At 44.3% G+C, this 25673-nt stretch overlaps 1 protein-coding gene and 1 pseudogene across 3 annotated transcripts in view; both read left to right on the top strand.

The window, feature by feature from the left end:
• ATXN7L1 (ataxin 7 like 1) overlaps positions 1-25673 on the top strand; it is a 423903-nt gene that overhangs the window by 186951 nt on the left and 211279 nt on the right. The gene's annotated exons all lie outside the window — the stretch shown is intronic.
• LOC147750589 (gametocyte-specific factor 1 pseudogene) lies at positions 1924-2762 on the top strand (annotated as a pseudogene).

Here is a 25673-nt window from a genome sequence, read left to right as displayed (position 1 = left end):
ACGTTTCCTGCACCATCGGGGCCTCGCAGAGATTTCACTACTTTCCAGATACCGATGGCCGGTGTCGGGGGCTTGCCTCCCGGGGCGCTCAATGGTTGTTTACCTAAGATGGCGGACACAGCAGCACCCTCCGTCCTTGATCCGCCGCTGAGGCTCTGCGACATCCTGGCTGCACTGGGGGACCTGCGATCGGCCTTCCGCGACCTTGCTACCGAATTGGGGGACCGGCTTGATGGGGCCCTGCTGGCTGGCCATGATGATTCTTCAGTGCGGCGTGTTAAGCCATATCTTCAGCCGACTGTCGGCGGATCACCCGAATTGGGGTATGAGGCGGTGGCGGGGGGACGTGTCCCAGAGCCCGCTGCGGTACTCCTCGGTTCTTCTCTGGAGGAGTCTGACAATTCTGCTTCCTTGGTACGGCCGGGGCTCGGGTCTCCGTCGCCGCTTCGCCCATCCCCTTTGTCCTTGGGTGCCACGTTTTTGAGCGTCCTCCTAGACTTGCTTCCTGTGCACCGGCCGCCTGCTTCTTTGGATCTTGTACATCGTCCTGCTCCCTGTTGCTCTAGCCGTGGCAGGGCAATGGTGCATCCTTTGGTTCTTTACTATCAAGCCTCACTCCAGTTTGCCTTGTCTCCTGCACCTCAACTTCTACAACGAACTCCATGGTGGTCCATTTCGTCCAAGCTGGCTGTACTGACACTGGTTTCTGTTGGACTGCAGATTCGAAGGGGCCAAGGCTGATGGAGGGGACTTACTTGTTGCACATTGGAACATATAAGGCTGAGACTGGGACTTGTAACTGTTGGAGGTACATGTAGCATGGGTGTTAGGTTGGGGCCTGGGGTTGGGTGACCGCGGGTAGCGATTTTGCTTGCTTATATCAATCCTTGGCCCTCCTCCGATCAACCGTGACATTCTATTTCTTTTTCTTCTCTTTTTCTTCTTCTACATTTCGGGTACTCTTCTGGGGCGACAGACACACTGCTAGGGGGGGGTAGGCCGTAGCCTCTGCATGCGTGTAGGGTGGGGGGTATATTTCCTTGTCGGGTTTTTTCTTTCTATGGGCCTCCTTTTTCTTTCTTTCTTCTTTCTTTCTTTCTTCTCTCTTTCTACTCTTACCTTTCTAGCTGGCTCCTTCCTTTCTTCTTTCTTGGGTCTATGGGGGGAGTGGGTGCTTATGGGTAGTATTTGGGGATCGCCATGTGATATGCTTCTTTACTATCCTGATTTTATTGAGTTCGATCGCTTGCCTTACGGATAATGCTTGCTGACCCTTTTTGTAATCGCTGCCCAGTATAAGTCCTAACTGCATTGCTCTGATTCAGATCCTCCCGGACCTGTTGCTACGGACTCATTTCGGAACTTTATATAAAAATTAAACCTCATCATCCTGACGCTTGGCGGCACGATTGTGTATAACGTAACCTGATCTATTCGTTGACCTACTGCTTTGTCGCTGAGATGTGTAATTGCTTGCTGATGTGCCCTTTATTGTCGAGGCCGGCCTGAGGGTTGTAGGCCCGTATTTTTCTGCACATACTGTTAAATAAAGGTTTTCCAAAAAAAAAAAAAAAAAAAAAAAAATATTGGTCTACATGTTCCAACCATGATGTAAGTATAAGGTTTTCGTCAGGACCAGTGGTGGTAGTCTGGGAGGTCTACACACGCTAAGGTGTACCCTGTCCTCGACTACGAGAAAAACAGAAGCCACAAAAATCGTGGTTTGTTTAAAAGGGATGTTCTTCTCCAGGATTCCTAGAAAAAAAGTCGAAGAGCGTCAAGTATCGGCTTCATGGACGTCCCGGTTGCCGCAAGCGATCTATGCTACAGCTTGTGCATAGAATCGAAGAAGGCAGGAATAACCGTTGGATAAACGTAGCAGGTGCTAGCGAATTTTAATTGGGACTGGGAACATTTTGAATCGGTGGCTCTAAAGAGGTAGGCGTTATGCCATCAATTGGTATGATCTGCCCATTCAATCCTGACCATCAAATCAAAGGCTCAGAGTTCCGCCTGCATATGTTGATTTGCAAGGATAAACCCAAACCAAGGGAAACTGCTGTTCCACCAAATGTTCGGCTTTCGAAGAAGAAAATAAATTGGCGTCAAGTTGAACTGAAAGAAGAGCCTAAAGTTGAACCTATACAAGACTACTATTTGGATTCCTATGATAAAGAACAACTGATTCAATATCCATATGATGCTTATCATCAATTCAGGGCCTGCAGGTTCCCATATCATATTATAAAGTGCAGAAAGAATCATCCTGATGTAGAGAGGGAACTGGCAACATGTCCTTTTAATGCACGTCATCATGTTCCGAGAGCTGGGATGAGTCACCACATATCCTCTTGTGACGAGAAAAGCTACATCGAGCAAGACATTGTTAATAAATCTAGCAGCTGTAGACGGGAAGAAGTGGTCCATTTGAGCACGTGGCAGACCCCGCCTTGTGACGAAGATTGGGATATGGACTTAAAGCAACAGTCTTGTCCAGCATTTATTTGGGCTACCGTGAATTGTGCCGTAAACAGCACTGGACCGAATACGCTATTGGAGCAAAAAAGCAATCTCTGCTCTACCATCCGGGCTCCAAAGTCTCTGCCATATGTGCTCCCTTGGAAAACAAATTCAGCAATCCGAGAGTAGACTCCTCCCATTCAGTTTGGATATTGGTTTGGGAGTTAACTTGGAAGAAGACGCCGCACCATTCTCCGCAGTGCTGTCATTTTGTATTGTTAATCCTGTTGTAAAATTGAAAAACTGCTAAACACAACCCTTATGTACTTAATCAAGGTGAAGAAACTACTTCAAATCCCCAATCAGAAATGTCAATATTTTAGTGAAACATAACTTTACTTGGGACTTTGTACTTGAAAAAATTTCTTCTGTTGTCCATTTGATTTAGACTTTGGGTTTAATGTTGAGTTTGGAAAGAATTTCCGTGAACTACATTTTCTCCCCTTACCTCATTTAAAGGTGGGCAAACTGCCAAGTTTCCAGTGGTGGAGCCTCCGCTGGTTCTGTCATCATCAACCCTTAGTCTGTCCCCTATGGGACTGCCATGTAACAGTAGCGGATGACCCGTCCTAATAACTTGACTACTGCCACAAATTTTTTCAACTCGGGAAAAATAGAAATGTCCCTAATACTCAAGGAAAAAAAGTCGATGCAAATTGGAGACATTGATTATTTTTTCCAGTTACTGACTCTTGGCTTGCTTGTCTGTTTCTGAAAGACAAATGAATGCTGAGACTGCCACAGAAACTTTTCAGCATGATCAGTTTTTATTCGACTTGGCCAAAAGTGCATTCACCTTTGTGGCTAATGATATCTTTTGATTGCTGTATATTTCTTGCCACTTTCATTGGGAAATATTTTTGACCTGTTTTGTGCCAGAGTTAAGTTGAAAAAGAATTTTTCATTGCAAAATTCTTTTTCATTAACATGTTAAATCAGTTTATTTTGTTGAATTTGTCGACTGGTTGAATTACGTGCATCATAGTGTCTAGATTTGGTATCGCTACCCTGAAATTACCACGTACGCATCTGGAATATGATGAGTCAGGCATTCGGAATATAATGAAACTGCCATAGATGTCAGTTTCCAAAGTCTTGCCCAAAACACAGGCTTTTTATGTAAAAAATGACTTAAATGCCAGGCATACGTATGAATTAATGTCAGACTTGCAATGATTCTGTGTAGGCAAACCTTCAACAGATATTTCTTTTAGAGTTGTAAAGACTCTATTTTGACAGCAATTTAGAAATATTGCTGACCAGTTACGCTTGAAAGAATTTTATTTCTTGCGATATTACAAAAATAATGCAAATCAAGGACCTACAAGTAATGTAGGTTTTGCCTAGAACTGTCCTCATTTACTGTGGTTACTCATCGGGAGAGCAAAGTTTCTATGTAAGTGAAAAAGGAGCAGAAAAGTTACGTTTTTAATGTCTAGAAGCCATTGTTCTCTTGGCAGCACAGAACGAGCTAGTGAGTTATCCTTTTAACCTGCATTCACATACATGGATCTGCCATTATGCAAGGCCTTAGTGAGTTCCCTTCTGTTATAAAGTAGTGCATGTTGAGACATTTTGTCACAGCCAGAAACACTGCCCTATTCACAATACTTACTATATTCTTCACTTACATGACCTATTTTTATTTGTCGTGGTCGATACCAGTAGATGCAATATTAAGCAGAATACGGTGTTGTTGCCCGATAAGCCTTCCATAGCTTCCTACAAGGAACTCCTAACTGTAGTCTGCGACTCAGTGTCCCATTATTTTTCTAAGATTGCAGCTTCTCTTGGTCTCTCAGTACATAACTAGCACCATATGTGTCCTTTTGCTTAGAGATAAAGACCTGATTCCTTGCTGAAAACGTTTTACATTTGTGCTTATTTTGCAGTGCAAGTACCCAACTACTGCATTGAGAAACTCCATTAAAGCAGAGCTTTTATTTGATTTGGGCTTCATACTTGCACACATTTAAAAAAAATACCAATGTGCATAAAATATAAAGATGATGTGCAGAAGGGGATTTGCCTGCCACAGCTCTAACATTAAAATACCATTTTTAGTTTACGATGTGCCTGGCACCTCGGAGCCCACCCTCTTAGGTTTTATGAAAATCATGGTAAATTGGCTTCCCTCTAAATTTGAGACTGCTCAAAATTTGAATTGGGGTGGCTGTTTGAGTTCCTCACCCTGGATGCCCCAGTTTAGGAAGAACTGATGATGACACTGGGGAGTTGGAGTTAAGCAGTTAACTTTGTTCATAATTGGGGTTATTTAAAGCCATATTTGCCACTGTATCTGTAGAAATGTGGTTTTAGACGTCACAGAATGCCATTGAACTGTTGACCTCACTGATGTGAGTTGGCTATGTCAGTAAAAGCCAGAAGTTCTATTGATCTGGTTGATGAGTGTTTTTGTAAATAACTGAACTATAGCTGTTGGGCATTAACACATTTGAACCTTCTACTGTATATTTCGCTGTGGAACATCATCTGTTCAGTGTATATCAATACGTGTTCAAACTCAGTATAGTTTGCTTCAGCATGCTTAATGCTATTTAAAGAAATACAAATCTCAAGCCCCACACTTTGCCTCTATTTTCAGCCATCATGACAGAGAGGTCCGGCTTATTTTTTCTGTCCTAGTTCTTTACTCCTTATTCTATAATTCATCTGTACGTCATTGATTGAATTCTCATACATCTGCTCGATATATCACCACATTATTATGTCATTCATCACTAGAAAAAATATGCCCCATCCCTGCTTAACCATATCCCACTGTGTCTTTCTTTGGCTTCGTATTCCTGAATGAAGCTATATCATTTGTTAAACCAATCCAATAGTACAGAGTTTTGTAATCCTCCTAGCCCTGTGATGCAACAGGAGTATAAACATTAGTAGTGACTCATAATCTGTGTGCTGTCAGCCAATCCATATAGAAAATATGTTTTTAGATGCTTTACATGTGTATGCAACACCGTAGTGCCCTATATCAATGTTCTTAATAACTTTGTTTGGAGACTCGGTTGAAAAGCAGTGCTTTCTCTGCTTTTGCAGTGGAGTGTATTGCACTAATTCCAATAAATGTGCTCTAACCGATGGGAGACTTAATAGTTTGGCCTTATCATTGATTGTTGTGTGGAGGGTGACACACTTGATGAGCTCATTGTCAAGCCACAGGACCGATGGGTAGAAAATTTGATATCTTTAAAACGTGGTTGGAAAAAGATGTGGGGAAGCATTTAATGTCGCATAGAAGATTAGTTGGACCAAGTTTAACAAGTTTACAGTGATAATAAAAAGGAAGTACTGGTTGTTAGCAAAATGGTAGCTATCAAGATATTTTAAGTGCTTGGGAAGCATAAGTTATACAGCTAAAACCATAATAGGAGGAAGGCTAGCTTACATTAAAACTTCTAATATCTCAAAAGAAGTTAGATCAGTCCTGCAGGCTCTGACCACTGGAGCAGATTGGATAGGTAAATCGAGTTCATAAAATGAAACCATAGTCTTATCACAAAGCATTTGCTTCACTTAGCAGTGACATTATTAGGCGCCAGTTAATGCACACTTTTTGGTGTATTGTAAATTAGATGGTTAAGTCATGTCAATTATCATTACTGTATTTGTTGTGGGAATGAATTAGTAAGTAAGTAATTCTTTATTTAGATATAAAAACATATCTTTAAAAGATTGCACAAATCACATTATGTACAGGAATTAATTTTCTCTTTATTCTCCCCTTCCCCTTTGCATGCCCTGTTCTTCCCTTTTGAGCAAAAGCTTTTGTAAAGATAATACTGTTTTACTGTTGGTTTTTTAATAGCTCTGAGTCCTGAGACTGAGTAGCTTTCATAACGTATTCAGAGTGCTTCCATTAGTTTTTCTTCTGTGGCATTTGGTTGGGGGTTCGCTTGCAGCAAAGATAGTGTGTTTGCTTTTACAAGCAGCAAGTACTGTTGTGTTAGGTAAAAGTGGAATAGTTATTTTTAAAGCAAATTAAGGTTCTTGTAACCATGATACCCGTTCAGGCCCACATTGAGCCATTTCTCAGATGGCTTTTGTAGAAGCTACAAAAACCCATCAGTAATCACCTTTATATGAACTGCCACTGTCATCTCAGTTATTCTTTCCCACATACAATTATCAGTACTTATTCCTTTCTCTTTCCTTAACAATCAATTTTAGATTAGCATCACTCTGCATTTGGGATAGCCCCATAAGAAACAACCTTTGTCTAATTGATTACGGAAGTCCTAAAATCTGTTTTCATATTGCATTATTTTGTTGTCTTGTAAATACATTATGGTTGTCCTGTTAGTATCTCATTCTGAGCCCTGCACAATAAAGAAGAATCCTAATCTAAAGATTGAACTGATGACAATGGTGCACTGTGCTTTTCCTGTGACCAAAAAACGTTGAAACTCCAAAGTCTGCTTGTTCAAATTTTTTTTTTTTTGCTTGGATCAAGCTGCTGTCCAATGTTGTTTCTACCAACTATTTGAGTTTAGGGAAACAAACAAGATAAACATGAGTTGCCCATTTAGAAATACAGTAGAAAGTGCATGCACATCTGGTTGATCTAATTCGATGTAAATTGTTTTTGTTTTGTTTAAACATTCAAAGCTGTTGAATATATGTTCAAACAATTTTGTTGTTTCACACCATAATTGAAATAAACTTGTAAAACTCCCCAAAAAAAAAGAATCGAAGAAGTCAGATTCACCTATCCTGCAACCTCGTCAAAGCCCCCGTGGCTCCGACGAGGTTGCACGATTGGTGAATCTGCTTTCTTCGATTCTATGCACAAGTTGTAGAATAGATCGTTTGTGGCAACCGGGACGCCTATGAAGCCGATACATAACGCGCTTCGAATTTTTTTCTAGGAATCCTGGAGAAGAACATCCTTTTTAAACAAACCACTATTTTTGTGGCTTCTGTTTTTCTCATAATCGAGGACAGGGTACACCTTAGCGTGTGTAGACCTTCCAGACTACCACCACTGGTCCTGACGAAAACCTTATACTTACATCATGGTTGAAACATGTAGACCAATATTTTAACTCACTACACAACTTTTTTGACACCACCAGCCTACCTAATCAGGCCAAGATGTCCCACTTTATTTTATACGTTGCCCAATCACTCCAGAATAAATTCTAAGAGTGACTAGTGTTGGCTAACTTTTAAACATCCACTAGTAGCTCTGTACATATAAAAAACAAGAAACCAGCTCCACTGTAGTCAGGTGTCACAGCACACCCGGATGGCACTCGGTTGTCCGGGTGGGACCCCGATGATGAAACATGCCACCAACTAGGTTGGTGAGTGAGGGGTCTTCTAAAGGGACAGATCTGTCTCCTGTTGTGTGGCACTGTGTGCACCTCATAACCCTGCTGATAGAGGCATTGTAAGACCTCTAGGAGGTACTCCTCCATTTGTTTTTGAATATTGATTAAGGGGACCAGGAGTTTCCTCCGTACCTACGGTCTAACACCCTTTCTCTCCCTGTTGTTTCATATAGGTGTTGTTTGATAGCCAGTGAATTACTTTGTTTTTTAACTACCCATAATCCTCGCTAACCCCCTGGTGGAGAGATGGAACATTCCCCTGGACTACTACATAATGGGTGGATTCAGGTGGTAGGTCAATTACTGGTAGACTCGATAGCTGTGCCTCCCTGCTAACCAACCTCCGACCCTTAAATAGTGACTATTATCTGTAGCGCTACCATGTACTGAGGTATCCCTTCTCGCGTCTGCCTCTATATTCTTTGCTCCAAGCTTTACCTTTACTACAGACTGTTTCTGTGGTTGATTATGTGGCTGATCCATGATGGAGTTCAACAGGTTTGTCCGTATGTCGGGGTCCCGTACAATTCTCTGGCCCAAGTCGATACTTGGCTCTCCTGTTGGGGGCGGAACATCATTAATAATCTAGGATGCTATATTTTTCTCAATCCGAGTCAACCTCTCAAAGATAGGACCCAATTTTAAGTCCAGCAAGCTGGTTAATGCTGCCTGGAAAGCTTCCAGTGCCCCGGGAAGATTCAAGGTAGGGCTAGTGGTAGGGTGTACTGTGGCGAGTGCTGGGGTTTTAGAGACCATATTAAGTTTTGGTTTCTTCGCTTTACCTCCAGTAGATTGAATTTTCCTTTTAGAGCCAACGACCAACCGCAAGTTCCCTTTAGCTGCCGAGTTTACATCTTCACTTCTACGGTCTGGGGATGGTTCCATCTGCTTACTGATCAAGTGAACGACATTTCCCTGAGTGGAAATAGGGACAATACCCCCCTTGTTACATATTATAGTGACGGGGGAGAGAAGCATTGGCGTTGGCGTTTGCTTAGAGTGGGCAATTAACACTCTAGTTGCCTCAGCGCCAATCTGTGAGTCATCAAGAATCTCAGGGCTACTGGACAGGCTGAAGAGTTCGTCATCACCCTCTGTCTGAGATGCAAGAGTATCTATAAGGGGAAGATGAGGAATGCTAATTGGAGACCTCGAGAGGCGCCTGTTCACCAACTTGAGCTCCTTATCTATCACCGCTGCTGTCCTTTGCAAGAAGGAGTCCATAGTAAAAACCGTAGCAGTGGAGCCAGTCTTTCCCTTCACTGAGGCAGTAGATGTCGTAACCTTGCGCCTAACCATAGCTAGTGATCAGGAGATAGAAGCAAGGAGCTGGAAAGCTGGATGACACTAGCAAAAAAAGGGGGGGGTATAGCAAACCTTTTTAACCCCCTGAACAAGAGTTCAACCACAAGCAATGGTATAGGGGTGGTATAGGGGTATTAATCAACTTATCGAGCCCAGTCCACCTCACCACACTACTCGCTCCTACCTCCTTTGTCACTAGTGGAATCACTCGGAATAACAGGTAACCGGTACTGGGCGATGAACAGCTCCTTCGGTGGCCTAAAACATCGCAATCACCACAGTCAAAGCCGTGCAGGAATCCCAGGGCAACAGGCCACAAGGGGGAGGGGCACAGCCCAGCCTCGACCGGGCGCAGATGGGCCCGCTCTTCGCCCAGGCACGGGCACGCCTGTGCGTGTCTCGTGCTGCGGGACCCCCAGCTCCCTTTTCAGCGCCTCCTAATGCGCTGGTGACACCGCGGCGTGCGCGCCGCTCAGGCTAATGGAATGTTTAGTCCCTTGGCCTCCTCAGCCTCGTGGAGTCTCTTAGCCCCCTCCGCCTCGTGGAAACAATATGTGGCGGGCTGCCAGCAGGAACAACTGTTTACGCAGTGAGTACAAGTGTGTGAAGGATCCCGCGCTGCGGGACCTCCGGCTCCCTTTTCAGCACCTCCTGGCGCGCAGGTGACAAGCACTGCATGCACGCCGCTCAGGCTGATGGGATGTGTAGTCGTTTGGCCTCCTCAGCCTCATGGAGTCTCTTGGCCTCCTCCGCCTCGTTGAAACAAACTGTGGCGGGTTTCCGGCGGGAACAACTGTTTGCGCAGTGAGTACAAGTGTGTGACAGTAGCACTTGTCCATATCACCAGGCGTCCACCCATTGCGCTTCCACTACAAGACCAACAAAATTGGGACTTCTGTATTGATGGCACCAGGTCATAGAGATGCTGATGAAACATAACCCATGTTTTTCCTTCCTAGTTTATTTGTCCAAATCGAGTTTGTGAGCACGGTTTGCTGTGAAGGTCTATGTAGTGAGTCAAACACTATTAATTTCTCATGCACCTTTGGTTTATATCAATGTTAGTATAAGACTATACCCCTACTGTTAATGGATTTGCTATTTAATCTGAATCTATCTGCAGCCCTCACCTGGATATATCTTTTGCTTTATTTTTATGTCAAGAGTTCTTGATATGCCTAGCTATTATGTGATGATGTGTGTTGATTTGCCTGTTACCTCTGCTTTTTTCAGTCTTTTGTAGGTATCATAGTTGCATTTTGCAAAACAGCAGGCGTTTAGAGGAACCTTGAAAATAAATAATCAATGAAAGACTGCAACATGTGCTATACTGCTGCTCTCTTTGTGGTATTGTCTTTGCATTGCTAAAGCGCGCTCACACTGTTACTTTCTAGTTAGCACTGTGTGTAAGCTGAGTAGTATAGGCTTTCATTATTCCTTTTTAGGTCTCGCCTAGCGTTGCAGCACCAGGCGTTGCCCGCTCTGCGAGACATATTGTGGTAGAGGACATTTCAGAAGGGGACTTGAAGCTTCGCCCATCATTTTCATTGGCTGGAGTCATCGTTTATGCTAAACAGTGGCCTCCGATTGAAAATGAGGCTTCTTTGTTACCTCCCTGTCTCCTTTTGGGATGGCCAATCCGGACTGGATTGTTTGCTTGACGGCTGTCGTGAGGGTATTTCTTATCTAAAGGAGGCATGTAATGACGGATCATGTTTCTGAAGTCTGTTTTATTTTTCTAAATGGAATTATGTCTGCCAGTGACGACATTACAAAACAGCACCACACACAGTCTACACCGAAATAAAACGTTCACACTACTGTATTTTTGCTCACCCTAAATCTAATGTTTAGTTTAAACAGATTTATGAAATGAAATGAAATGAAAAGAGATTTATAAAGCGCATGGCTGCCCTCGAGCGTCCCAGCTTATATACATACACCATCTCCACCATCTCCCCCCTCTGCCTTCAGAGCACACTGTGCACCATCCCCCCCTCTGCAGGCCGCCAAGGCTCCTTTTAACCAGTCACTGTTCAACACCAGAGTCCAGCCTTCCTTTGTTGTTTATTGAGGTCTCAAGATGCCCCTTCACGCCCAAGGGGCTCCTTTCGCTTGGCCCCAGCTGTAGTGATGTGCTAACAATAAAAAGGTGTGAGATCACCATCACTGCAGATATAGGTGAGATCACCATCACTGCAGATATAGATGTGAGATCACTATCACTACAGATATAAGTGTGAGATCACTATTACCACAGTTATAGGTGTGAGATCACTATTACTGCAGATATAGGTGTGAGATCACTATCACTGCAGATATAGGTGTGAGATCACCATCACTGCAGATATTGGTGTAAGATCACTATCACTGCATATATAGGTGTGTGATCACCATCACTGCATGTATAGGTGTGAGATTACTATCACTGCAGATATAGGTGTGAGATCACTATCACTGCAGTTATTGGTGTGAAATCACCATCACTGCAGATATAGGTGTGAGATCACCATCACTGCAGATATAGGTGTGAGATCACCATTACTTCAGATATAGGTGTGAGATCACTATCACTGCAGATATAGGTGTGAGATCACCATCACTTCAGATATAAGTGTGAGTTCACTATCACTGCAGATATATAGGTGTGAGATCACTATCACTGCAGATATAGGTGTGAGATCACCATCACTGCAGATAAAGGTGCAAGATCACCATCATTGCAGATATATAGAATACCTACGTGTTCGGTATACAAGACTTTAAGCTATTGGCATTGTAAATGACAATGCCTTTTATTTATGTTTTAAAAACAAATAAAAATAAAAAAGGCATTGTCATTTACAATGTTAATAGCTCAAACTGGTGTAAATGCAACACCTATTGCGTTGCAAATGCTTGTTAGTTCTAGAAGACCTTTATTTTTGTGAATCTGTTTTTATTTGGTTTTTGATATTAGTACAGCATCTAGGGCATGGCACATAACTGACAATGTTGGGCATCACTTGTATCATGTAAGGTTCAGCAACTTCCTATAACATATGTACAGCGTACGGGCAGTATGATTCATAGTTACAATTGTACATACCTCGGGCTGGTGTTTGCACGGCATAGGTTAGGTAAGGAACAAGAGAAGGGATGGAGGGGGGTGGGATGACAGTTCGATCACATCTCTGTCCTCTGGATTGGCTCTTGCTTTGCCAGGCATATCGACTGATGTCGGTTGTTGCACTCAAGTGCGGGTATTGTCCCATGATGTGCGCAGGGGCTTTAGCGCTCAGCTGTGAAGAAGTTCCGATCAGAGATTCACCACTAACAATAAAACTAAATACTGTGCATTTCAAAGAAGAGGTGGAGGATAGAAAAAAAGGAGAGAGATGCAAAGTGTAAGTAAACCAACTAAACGACACATAGCCCACCCCCCCATGAACTTCCCCTTCTATGTATATCGTGACTCATAAGCCTGTGTATTGAACAGTATCTGACTGTTACCCCTTGCCTAAGGCATGTGGCGACTAGGTTTCATGGGCGTGTTGTGCGCACCTGCTAAGGGTAGGCGTGCTGCTCGCTTCTGTGTTGTTGCCTGAACAAGGCTAAGTGTTGTTGTGTACTGGCGTGGCAGATGTGTCCGCGGACGGCGCATCTGGGCTATGTTGAAAAGTAAGGTAGATTGTGTTCCAATACATAGCAATGAGGACCGTATGTAATCTAACGTTTCCTCACGTTCGATAGCAAGGCTCTCTGCTCTGGCCCAGGCGAGCATGGAGTGACACGAGGCCTGTATATGTGGGATATCTGGCGCTTTCCATCTTCTACTAATCAGGCATTTAGCCACTATCATCCCCAGATCTATGAACCTGGACGTGACCTTTGTGCGGGCGGTTTTGTGAAAGTTATGTAGCAAGTATGCAGGCCAGGTGAATGGCAGCTCCCTATCTGTGCACTCATATAGCTTATCTGCCACAGCTTTCCAGTACTCTCCCCCACGGGGGGAGGTCCAGAACATGTGCAGCAGGTCAGCCCCATTCTCCTCACACCACGGCCACGTTACATCGCTGGGGTAAAATACTGATCGACTTTCGCAGGTGTGAGGTACACCCTGTGAATAATGTAGAGCTGTATCTGCCGGAAGCGCATATTTCTGGGGATGTGTGTGGGGCTCTCAAGCACTCCAGCCCATTTTTTGTCAGTGAGTTGGCTACCTAGATCTTCCTCCCACTTGTGGCGTAGTGTGTTTAGGTTGATTGCCTCATGCGTGCGGAGTGAGGCTGCAAACCAGCGTGTCAGGTGCCTGCCTCGCCCCATAACATGTAGGTACTGTATTGTGAGGTGTGTGGATAGTTCCGATGACATATCTCCCCATTGCACTGTGAGGGAGGCTACCAGTGCGCGGTGTATAAGGAATTGCCCAGGTGGAAACTCCTCCTCCTCCACTAGGACCTCATAGGGCGTGAGTACCCCCTCTCGATTTAGATCCCCTAGAGTGTGGATACCCTTATCGTGCCAGTCCCTGAGTGTGCACTGTGTAAATACTGATTGTCCACTGGGGGCACCCTCTAGGGACCCCGCCGGTGCATAGGGAGCACACCCCAGCAAGGCTAAGCCAGATATATGTAATAAACAACACAAATGCCAATACTGGACTTTACTCTTTGAATTTTCTCAAAGACCATATGAACAAAACATACCGGTCTATTTACTATAACGTCACTAGTTTATTGATTTATTTTTCACTAGTTCATATTTTTTATTTTTTTTTATTTTTGTCATCAGAAACATTTTTTGTGCATATACAAACAATACAATTAGATACAATCTGTTATCAAGACATACACTCTCTATATATATTTACAACTCATCCATACCGAACTTTTTGGCCAATACATTCAACCTGCATTCATACAAACCCATACATACCAAAAAATAAATAAAGTGCGGCCCTATGTCAACAAAACGTTTTACTCATACAGTTTATGTGTCCTAATTCACAAATTAATGCAACAGTGTTACAGAAATATGTTCAAGTGGAATTTCTAATGGAGAAGAGACCGTGGATTAATGACCGCTTTGAAAACGACCGCCGAACAGCAAGTGTTAAACCCGGTTTTGGCTCACCGCGTCTATCACCGGGCACCCCGAGTTTGCCTCATCGTGAATAAAGAGTTCATGTGACTACATAATACAGCCTGAGCAAGAACATTGTGACTACACTACACGACCCACCCAAAGGGCCATTTACCCCACTAGGATTAAGAATTGTTTGGTCCTGAGGAGAACCCCGTAATCAGGGAGTTCGAAACGCGTCGACCTTAGCTGGCCTAGTGTCAATAATAAGGATTAGAAGGACTATGCTAGGAGAATATGACATTTGGTTACAACTGAACGTATTTCTGTAACACTGTTGCATTAATTTGTAAATTAGGACACAAACTGTATGAGTAAAACGTTTCTGTTGACATAGAGCCACACTTTATTTATTTTTTGGTATGTATGGGTTTGTATGAATGCAGGTTGAATGTATTGGCCAAAAAGTTTGGTATGGATGAGTTGTAAATATATATAGAGAGTGTATGTCTTGATAACAGATTGTATCTAATTGTATTGTTTGTATATGCACAAAAAATGTTTCTGATGACAAAAAATGTTTACAAAAACAAAATATGAACTAGTGAAAGAAATAAAGCAATAAACTAGTGACGTTATAGTAAACAGACCGGTATGTTTTGTTCTTATGGTCTTTGAGAAAATTCAAAGAGTAAAGTCCAGTATTGGCATTTGTGTTGTTTATTACATATATCTGGCTTAGCCTTGCTGGGGTAGGCGTCCAGACCCAGTTTTGTTTATTTGGTGCATAGGGAGCAACACTGCGTGTTAGATGCAAAATCCTACGGAAACATTTGTAAGCTACTGCGAGTTGTAGAGACTCCAGTGGTCGTTTGCACGCCCCAGAGTAGGACAACCGGATTATGCGTTCCAGGGAGTGGGGCGGCAGTGTGGTTGCTGTGTCTGCACGGTTGCGATCGGAAAGCCAGCGTGCTATCCATAGCAATTGAGAAGCTAGGTAATAATACTCGAGACAGGGGACCACCAGCCCACCCTGGTCTGTCATCAGATATAACTTATTCAGCGCCAGTCTGTGTCTGGCGTTACCCTAGATGAAGTCTCTGAGTTGTCTCTCCAAGCCAGTGAAGAAGGAGGCAGGGACATATGGGGGCAGGTTTGTAAAATAGTATAGGAGCCAGGGAAGGACCATCATTTTGGTGAGCGCCACCCTGCCTGTCACGGCCAATGGCAGTGTGCTCCAGAAGAGCATCTGCGATCTAATAGATGTGACTGCTCTGCCTAGATTGTCGTCATGTAAGTCTTGTGGCTGGCGGTGAATGTGAATACCCAGATAGCGGAATGTATCAGGTGCCCACCGCACCAGCGTGCCGCCCATGGCCAGTCCCGGGTAGCAAAGTCCCTCTTTAAAGGGGGAGAGGCTTAATTTACCGATATTCACTTTTAGCCCTTAAAGCTCAGCAAACTCCTCGAGCAGTTGAGCTAGCCGAACAGGAACACAGGGGATATCTTAATGGTAAATGAGGAGGTCATCTGCATAGAGTGATACCTGATGGGTAGCGTCTCCCAGGGGCACCCCGTCTGCCAGCTGGGCGCGCAGTGCCTCCCCTGACGGCTCCATCACAATTTCGAATAGGAGTGGGGACAGGAGACACCCCTGACGTGTGCCTCTCCAGACTGGGAGGGAGTCTGAGATGTACGGGCCAATTTTGACTCGCACTGTGGGGTCAGTGTAAAGAAGACGCACCATGTGGATGAAGTCCGGGCCTAGGTCAAATTTTGTGAGTACTGCAACCAAGTAAAGCCACTCCAGCAAGTCAAAAGCCTTTTCGAGGTCTAGCACAAGGCATCCTGCTCTTGGCCACTTCGACACTGCATAGGTTGCTACACGGAAGAAACAACGTAGATTTAGGGAGGTGTTGCGTGCTGGCACAAAGCCATTTTGATCTGCCTGCGCAAGTCTGTCGGCCAGAACCTTTGCGAGAACTTTGTAATCGGTATGGGGTTGAGCCAGGGGTCGATAAGAACCTAGCTCTTCCGGATCTCTGCCTGGCTTTAACAGAGAGACCAGATGAGCTTAGCGCATCGAGGGAGGAAGGTGTTGCTTGTATAGAGCTTCAGCAAATACTGTAGCGAGCCGTTGTACCAGTGAGACCCCTAGAAGACTTTTTGTTTTAGTAAAAATATATATCCTGTAGATTCTTATGAGGGCTTTCAATTAGCCCTCTTCAGTGATTAATTCGTAAAATAATAGGTGCCAGGGCTCTCGTCAGAAGGCCACTGCAGCTTTCACCACCCATTGCTCCTACCAGCGCGGCCAATAACAGTACCAGCACCCACACTAACCACCACACACTTAGCAGTGTGACAGGTCAGACTATTCTAGACCCCCCAAAGCTATAAGAACGGCTTGTGCCGCAGGTATTAGTCATTTTTAATGTGTAATGAATTAATAAACAGATGTTGTTGTGCTGATATCTAAATTAATTTTTTAGTGTAAAGGAGTTAGGTCCTTGGGCTGTGGGAAAGGCTGGACCTTATATATACGTTTTTCACACAAAATGCCACCCCACTTTTTTTGGTTAGCTCTTAGTTATAAGCAACACATCAACCTTAGTTAGATATGTTAGGTATATTTATTTTTACCTTTTCTTTCAAATCTTTTTTCGAAAAGTTCTTAGATTATATGTCAGAGAGAGAACACAACAAATATAACATATATGTACATCAACTTAAACACAACATTTACCAAGAAAAGAAAACATCATTACATCAAAATACATTCACTATACACAACAAAGCATCTATATCTAATTCAGACTGTTCCAAAAGGCAAGTCACAATTTCTAGCCTCATTAACCATCAGTGATTCGGAATATCAGGAACAGTAGTAGACAAAGTCACAGTTAAAAAGGAGATATCACGACACATTAATTCTACGAGTCAGTGATTATTGGTATTGTTAAGTTTTTATCTCCTTTCTTGCAGACGCGTTTCGAACTCCACACAGCAGTTATGGGTTCTCCTCAGGGCCTTGTCACTTCTATCTGCATGTGTGTAAGGGAAAAAAAGAACACTGTTTCAGTGTCGATTCCCAGGGCCTCATTTTATTATTCCGCTTCTAATCTCCTACATTTAAAGTCCATGTTACCTTAATTGTAGCCGTGGTTACCCTATGTCTGGTTCTGGGTCTTTAAGCTGCAGTCTAAAGGACATTAAAAAATCCCATTTAGAGCCAAACTCAATACTCGCCCTACGGTCACTTCTTGCAAAAACACTGCAGGACGTACCTTAAACTGTCTTTTAGGTCCGTGTATGGGAGTTATTTAGTGTTTTTTGTAGCCTGTCTCCCTGTAACCTGCTTTTTTGCCTTCTGTTTGTGCTTGTGCCTTAGCCCCTTCGTCCCCCCTCCCCGCTCCCCGGTTCCCGCCACCGCCGATAACCCCGCCCATTTTGCCTTCTGTACCCTCCCCACTCCCGCCTCCCAGCTGCTCCGCCCCCCGCGCACTTGGCCATATATGGCGACCGTGCGGCGCAGGTGAGTGTGACCTAGCTCTAGGACACCCCCGCGCCGCACGGCCACCAGCTGCTGTGTGCGTGTTCCCTTATTTCTAGACCTTGAAATAAAGTGCACGAATGGGGAGTTGAAGTCTTCCCTTTTTCGAAAAAAAGACGGACAAAAATACGATCCTTCACCATCGAAGTGCACACCCCAGAAGCCTGAGGGATAACCTGCCGTACGGGCAATTGCTTCGGATTCGAAGGAATTGTTCGGAAGTAACTGAATATGAGAAACACGCAACCAGGTTTTGCGAAGAGATGAAGAATCGAGGGTATCCCAAAAAACTGCTAAGTAATTCTAAGAAGAGGGCACACCACACCCCTCGGGAGTGCTTACTTGAGAGAAAGGTGAAACAAGACATGGACAGGTTAGTATGTGTGACAACTTTTGGACCAGACACACACAGAGTAAGACAAATGGTCTTGAAAAACTGGCACCTGTTAGAGGAACTTGAATGCTCGTTTCCGCGACCGTTGTTCGCCTACAAGAAAAATAAGAGCATCGGCCAAAGTGTAATTAGAGCGGATGTACTAACTCCCAAGCCAAAAAGTGATCTACTCTCAATATGGGGCATGAAGCCAATTGAAGGGCACCGCAAGTGTGGAAATTGCATATCGTGTGATTCCACAATTGAAAGGTCTGAGTTTGAACACAGGGGAGTAAAATGCAAAAACATCAGTTTCTCGAATTGCAAGACACGAAACGTGGTCTATGCCATCATTTGTGCCTGCCAGAAGATGTACATAGGTAAAACGACACAACAGGTTAACAGCCGGATCACCCAGCATAGGTCAAGAATCAAAAAGAGGGTCGTGAGCGCTCCAATGGTCCAACATTTCTTGGATTCTAACCACAGTGAAATGGACTTTAAATGGACTGTATTGTGCACAATTGTGCCAACAGGTAACAAAGGTCCGATTGACATTGAAGACACACTCCTTAGAAAAGAGGCATACCTGATTCTGAAATTTAATAGTACGCAAAACGGATTAAACACTCTCTCTGAGGTGTCTAGATTGTAGTGGAAGAATTGTGTGGGGCTCCACGGGGGTTTGATAGTCCCCCTTGACTGAAGGGTACAGTATTGGGGAGGCCAAGTGGAACAGCTATGTTGCCGAAACGTGTAGGGCTAGTCCACAGGTATTCGCGTACTCTCAACTAATAAACTACAAATCCCAGAAATCCTACGGTCATGAGACCGTCATAAGTAACCAGGCAACCTGGCCGCCGCCCTCCACAGTGAACGAAGCATTAGTGAAAGCAAGCTGTACAGAGCAAGGTGAGCCGTAAGAGGGTTTGAGCTGTGCACGTAGGACTGGTCCATGTAATGGGGAACTAATACGCACTCCGGTCTATCTTTCAAACAGTGTATGATACCGGAGGACAACACGAGAGTAATTACGCGGTACACTCAACCAGAGTCCGGAGGACCGTGTGCAAAAAGTTGATCATGGAGTGAGTCGCTCCCGAAGCCCGCGGTGCACCAAACGAGGTAGGAATGTTACAACAATCCACCTTACATGGCTGAGATGTGACATGAGCCCACTAGTAGTAACCCCCTCCTTGCCCCCCCCAGGTCAAAAAGCATCACCGTGCCATAGGGAGACGCCCATACACGGACCTAAAAGACAGTTTAAGGTACGTCCTGCAGTGTTTTTGCAAGAAGTGACCGTAGGGTGAGTATTGAGTTTGGCTCTAAATGGGATTTTTTAATGTCCTTTAGACTGCAGCTCAAAAGACCCAGAACCAGACATAGGATAACCACGGCTACAATTAAGGTAACATGGACTTTAAATGTAGGAGATTAGAAGGGGAATAATAAAATGAGGCCCTGGGAATCGACACTGAAACAGTGTTCTTTTTTTCCCTTACACACATGCAGATAGAAGTGACAAGGCCCTGAGGAGAACCCATAACTGCTGTATGGAGTTCGAAACGCGTCGGCAAGAAAGGAGATAAAAAACTTAACAATACCAATAATCACTGACTCGTAGAATTAATGTGTCGTGATATCTCCTTTTTAACTGTGACTTTGTCTACTACTGTTCCTGATATTCCGAATCACTGATGGTTAATGAGGCTAGAAATTGTGACTTGCCTTTTGGAACAGTCTGAATTAGATATAGATGCTTTGTTGTGTATAGTGAATGTATTTTGATGTAATGATGTTTTCTTTTCTTGGTAAATGTTGTGTTTAAGTTGATGTACATATATGTTATATTTGTTGTGTTCTCTCTCTGACATATAATCTAAGAATTTTTCGAAAAAAGATTTGAAAGAAAAGGTAAAAATAAATATACCTAACATATCTAACTAAGGTTGATGTGTTGCTTATAACTAAGAGCTAACCAAAAAAAGTGGGTTGGCATTTTGTGTGAAAAACGGATATCTAAATTAAGGTAGTCTGCCACATGGTGGCGCTGTTTCAGTGCCGGTGTCAAAAATTAAGTGCCGGTGCTCAGCACCGGAAACCACTGGTTCAAATTATGCACTGGCTCTCTTCATCCATTGGTCTGTTGTAGTGTTATTCACCTTGTACTTTCCCATTTTGCTTCCACCCACCAGAGCATACAACATGGGGCACAGAGTCAGCCCACTGCTTCCATTGACTTACTTGACTGTCAGTGACGGCCCTCTGCCCTTGCACAGTGTGCACACCACAAAATAAATGGTCCTCTTTTGGGTCAGGAACTAACAGTACAATGTGTGCTTTTACATACAACATATAGGCATACAGCTTTTAGACAACGCTTGCGTGCATACACATGGCCATTTCATACTAAAAGCATTCACAAACACAAAAAGGCTGTTGGAAACCCAGTAGGCCAGCAGCCATTGCCAGACCTATTGGTTTTCCCAATGTTTATTTTAACAGTTATCAGTCTTACTGGAAATGCCTGTTATTTTGTTGTTTGCATTGGAGATAAAATCCTAAAAAACATGTGTATTGTTTCAGCAGATACCCTAAATGAGACAAGAAGTGAAGATGTTAAAGAACAGGTGGTAACAGTTGAGGACAGACAAAGAGATATTCTAGTTTGTACCTTAAGAGAGTATTTCTGTTTCCCAACACCTAGTCAAAAAGGGCAGGAATGGACAGTTTAGTGGAAAGAGATTGATAGGGTGAAGGTGCAGGGGACAAAAAGGAATCAACCAGACTCGAGTCTGGCTGAAAGCTGAGTTTATCAGATGGATTGAGTGTTCAACATGCCAGAGAGTTCAAGATATGCACATGGCAGGCAGACCAAGATCTGAGTATGCAAAAGTGGCATAGAACTTAACACCTCAAAGCAGTCAAAAGCTGATCATACTAGAGGTACCAGGAGATGAGTCTGCCAGGGACAAAGAGCTGAACATGGCAGCAAGACTAAAATGTGAGCATGCCAGATTGGCCAAGAGTTGAGAATGAGCTCAAAGGAGCAAGAGCTGAACATGCATGGATGGCCAAGACCTGAAGAGATAAGAGGTAAACAAAACTGATCCTCCAAGAGGGACCAAATGCTAACTATTCAAGGGGGGCTAGTGGCTTTACATGGCATGGGGACAATGTGCTGAACATGCCATAGGCAACAAGAACTGAGCCTTTCACTGTGGTCAAGAGCTTAGCCTGACAGAGGGGGGTAAGACCTGAGCATGAGTGAGTGGTAAAGATCAGAGCACTAGAGTGGGGCCACGAGCAGAACATGCCAGGGTGGTTGATAGCTGAGTCTGCCAGAGGGACATTGAGATGAGCACGAGAGAGGTAAAAAGAACCAAGCATTCCAGAGAAGCCAAGAGTTGAACACGCTAGTAGGGTCATTGGCTAAGCCTGTCACAGGGACCAGTAGTGGAGCCAGTCAGAGGTGCTAAAAGCCAAAAGCAGAATGTGCCCGAGAGACCTAGAGCTATGCATGCCAGGGGAACAAAAGCTGAGCACTCCAGGGATTCCCGAGACAATAAGTTCTGAGGATACTAGAAGCACTAAGAGTTAAGCATGTCAGACGCACCTTGAGCTTATCATCATTGAGGGGTGTAGACCTGATCATGTTAGAGGTATGGAGAGGTAAGCATGTCACAGAGACTAAGTACTGAGCTTGGAAGAGGGGTCAAGACCTGGATATAGCAAAGAGCCCTATGCAGTGTGAACATGAGATTGATCAACCAATGGATAATGTGCCCCCGTAGGGTGTCCCACAGCTGTGCATGCATGGGATTGATAGGTGGCCATGAAAGGTGCCAGGATTGGTAGAAGAGGGAGGTTTGTGTGTGCACCAAGACAAGGGCATCAATGGAGCAACCAAGCACCAGCCGTGGAAAAATCTTTGATGCAGATATAAAAGAGGGACAGCCGGGATAAGTGATTGAAATACCTCTATATTTTGATCTAATTGAGAGAGTTAGGCATAGTGGATGGACCCATAAGAGACTGGTATGCCAGTAAATCCACAAACGTTAGGCTTTACCGATATTGTGAAGAACAGAAACATACCAAAGAGTGATGTTGGTACTTCTGCATCTGCTGCTATATAGGCTGAAGTTACAAGTTTTTTTTTCATAACAAATTTTATTTGCATTTTCATGATACATAAGGGCCGAGGCCTATTACCTAGATTAGGAAGGCACATCAAATCAACAGTACTAATACGCTTGCACAACCAATTGACCTTGTAAAATTGCAGGCACAACAGATGAAACACGACACAGGCTGCTGAAGCTACAAGTTTAACTGACTTTTTCAGAAAGCTTATTGTAAAGATCAGATGCCACCCCTTTCCTTTTGTAAGTCCCTAGAACCCTGAAAGGACCTGGAAATGTGAATTTGTGGTATCAAAGTCACTCATAACCAACACAATTGCACCTTCATTATCTGCTACTGTATTGCCCAGATAGACTATTATGTCAGTCAAAGAGCACATCTTTTCAGTGTAAGCTGATGGAATGTACACACTTTGTGGTAGAGAGTAAACAGGCAAGTAAGAACTTATTGACACATTTAGCGCATCCTATTGTGTTTAGAGTAGTACTGGGACTCTATATGGGTGGTGGACATTGTTCCCTTCCTCACATCCTCTGCCAATACAAATACCATATACAAATACATGCTATGTGGTGTTTGTCCAAATCTTCATAATTTCTTTGTTGTTCACCTGGACTTCTCTGTGATGTTTGGCTTCTACTGTAGTTCAGTAAGAGCTGATTTACCATTGACATCTTGATTCCTGTCTACTTGTACTTAACTTTGCAAGACTGCGTCACAATTTTTGTTATTACTCCAGTATTGGAACTTTCATAGATTCCCATAGCTTGTATCATTCCCTGTCGTCGGAATGGGAGCCTCGGTAATAAATATATATATATATATATATATATATATATACACACACACCTAGGTAGATAAACCAAAAGAGGTACAAAAGAGGAAAAATTAGGCCTAGGCCTTATACTTTTTTGTAGCCTATAGGTGTCCTTTTGTAAAAAGACCCAAATGTAGAGCACCAACCAATCAGATCAGCCTCACCCTCTGGAACCTTCCTGAGAAAGCTCAGAGCCTCAGATTTTCTACCGCATGTTGGTGATAGGGAGTCTCCATAGAGCTCTGCTCTAGTTTTCTGCTTGAGGTACTGTTTCTTCTAAATCTTGAAAGGATTTGTCAACTTTATTTGATGGTTGACAAGGAGAAGAAAAGCCGGTTCAGGCCTTGTGCCACATGTTCTAAAAAACGACTTTTTGCTAAGGAAAAGCACAAGGACTGTATATATTGCTTATACCCAGATCATAAGGTGGCAGATTGTAAGATCTGCAGGACCTTTTCGACTAAGACCCTACGTGACCGCGAGGAGCGTCTGCTGACTTGGTTACAGAAGATGAAGACGAGAGATAGGGTTATTTCTAGTGATGAAGAGGATGCTGCTTCATCTATTTCTTCTAAAAGGTCACAGAAGCGGGGTAGGTCATCTGCTTCAATTTCTTCGGAACCCCCCTCGAAGCATGTGCGTGGGACCTCTGACAGGTCTGGCAAGCCTGGGACTGGCGAATCTCCTCACGGAGATGAAAAGGAGAGGGAGAGGCGGGTACCTCAGGTACCAAAGTCAAAGAAAGATGATGGCTTGGCTGGGCCATCCCATTAGGCTGAAGGTTCTAAATCTTTCAAGAAGCCAGCTGTGGAGGCTTCTTCAGCTGGCAAGAGTAAAGGATCAAAGACATCGTCAACGACATCGTCGTCGAATTTACCACCGACGACGTCATCCCCTTTGCCATCGACGAAGAAGAAGCTCCCGTCGACGAAGGTAACACCGTCGTCGACGACGAGAACAACACTGTCGACGAAGACGTCAACAACAACAGCGTCGACGACAACGTCGACGACGACAACAATCCCGTCGACGATGTCAATCCCGTCGATGAAGACAATCCCGTTGACGATGACAATCCCGTCGACGATGAATTCGACGGCGACAATGCCAATTCTGCCGTCGACGACCTCGACGACGCCACCGTCGACGATGGAAGCGTCGACGTTGGTGAGGGCTGAGTACTCTAGGAAAAGGCGTATTACACCGGATATGACTTTGCCGAGGAAGGTAACTCCGTTGCCTCCGGCCTTATTGTTTGACGAGGAAGAGTACTCGGTTGAGGAAGATGGTGGCTTTGGGGATGCGTATAGTCCATCACAATTGCACCTCAAATTTCATGACTCTGAGCCAGAGAATGAATATTTTTATCATCAGCAACAACAGCAGCAGCAGGATCGTGTAGCATACCAGGAAGTCCCGGATCAGCAGGGTATGGTCTCAATGCCGATTACTGCTTACGGACTTACGAGCTATGTTGGAAGAATTTTGCAGCAGGCAGGCGTCGCGTCCAGTGCAAGGGCAGGCGCAGGAGCAACCACAATTGTCTGCTACTTGCTCTTCACCGCCCCCGCATGTAGAGGAGGCTGTAGAGGTTCCTCCGCAGATAGAGCCTACCCGTGTTGACACTTCAGAGGATGATGAGGGAGAAAATCAGGCTCCAGATCCTGATGTTGAATGGGATCAATACGTTATTCCGGATCCGGCATCCCCAATACCGGATCCAATAGACTTGCCTCCGGTGGACGTGGGAGGTTTTCACAACCTGATGGATAGGGCCACGGCACGTTTTAAACTCGCCATGCCTTCAACTTCCACGGATTGTTTTCTATATGATTTCAAGGAGTCATATCGCAAGGCTGTCCGTTCCATTCACCTCGTGGACCACATATGGGAAAAGGGAAAGAAAGTGATGCAGGCGCCGGCTACGGTCATTCCGGTCCTCCCGCGCTTGGAGAAGAAATATAAGGCGCCGCATAACAGTCCAGCTTGCTTTATTGGTCAACCAAGACCGGATTTGGTGATATCGCAAGCAGCTCAACGAAAGTCACGCAATCCATCCGCTCCTCTAACAGCTCCACCGGACAGGGAAGGAAGACGATTAGATAACGCAGGGAAGCTTTTTTCGTCTATTGCTAGTTTGCTAGTTAGGGCTTCCAATGCCCTAGCAATCCTAGCACGGTACGACCGTCAGATGTGGAGTGACGTCTCGCCATACCTGGACCAGCTCCCTGACGATACTAAGGCTGAGGCCCAGAAACTCCTGGAGGAGGAACAACGCTCCTCATCGGAAATAATAGACTGCGCGATGGACATCGCTACCACCGCTTTCCGCGCTCTAGGTGGAGCAGCTGTTCTTAGACGGCAGGGTTGGTTGCGAGCTACTTGGTTTCATCCTGAAGTCCAGAATAAAATCCTGGACTTACCCTTTGACGGAGACATGCTGTTTGGGAAACATGTTGATTATACTCTACAGGGAATAAAGAAGGACACGGAGACGGCTCGGTCCCTGGGCATTCTGCAATATAGGAAGACACCTTT

The sequence above is a fragment of the Lissotriton vulgaris genome, chromosome 1_1 (genome assembly GCF_964263255.1).
Source record: "Lissotriton vulgaris chromosome 1_1, aLisVul1.2, whole genome shotgun sequence".
NCBI lineage: Eukaryota > Metazoa > Chordata > Amphibia > Caudata > Salamandridae > Lissotriton > Lissotriton vulgaris.
The sequence above is the reverse complement of the archived record's forward strand: the minus strand, read 5'-3'. Positions and strand labels throughout refer to the sequence as shown.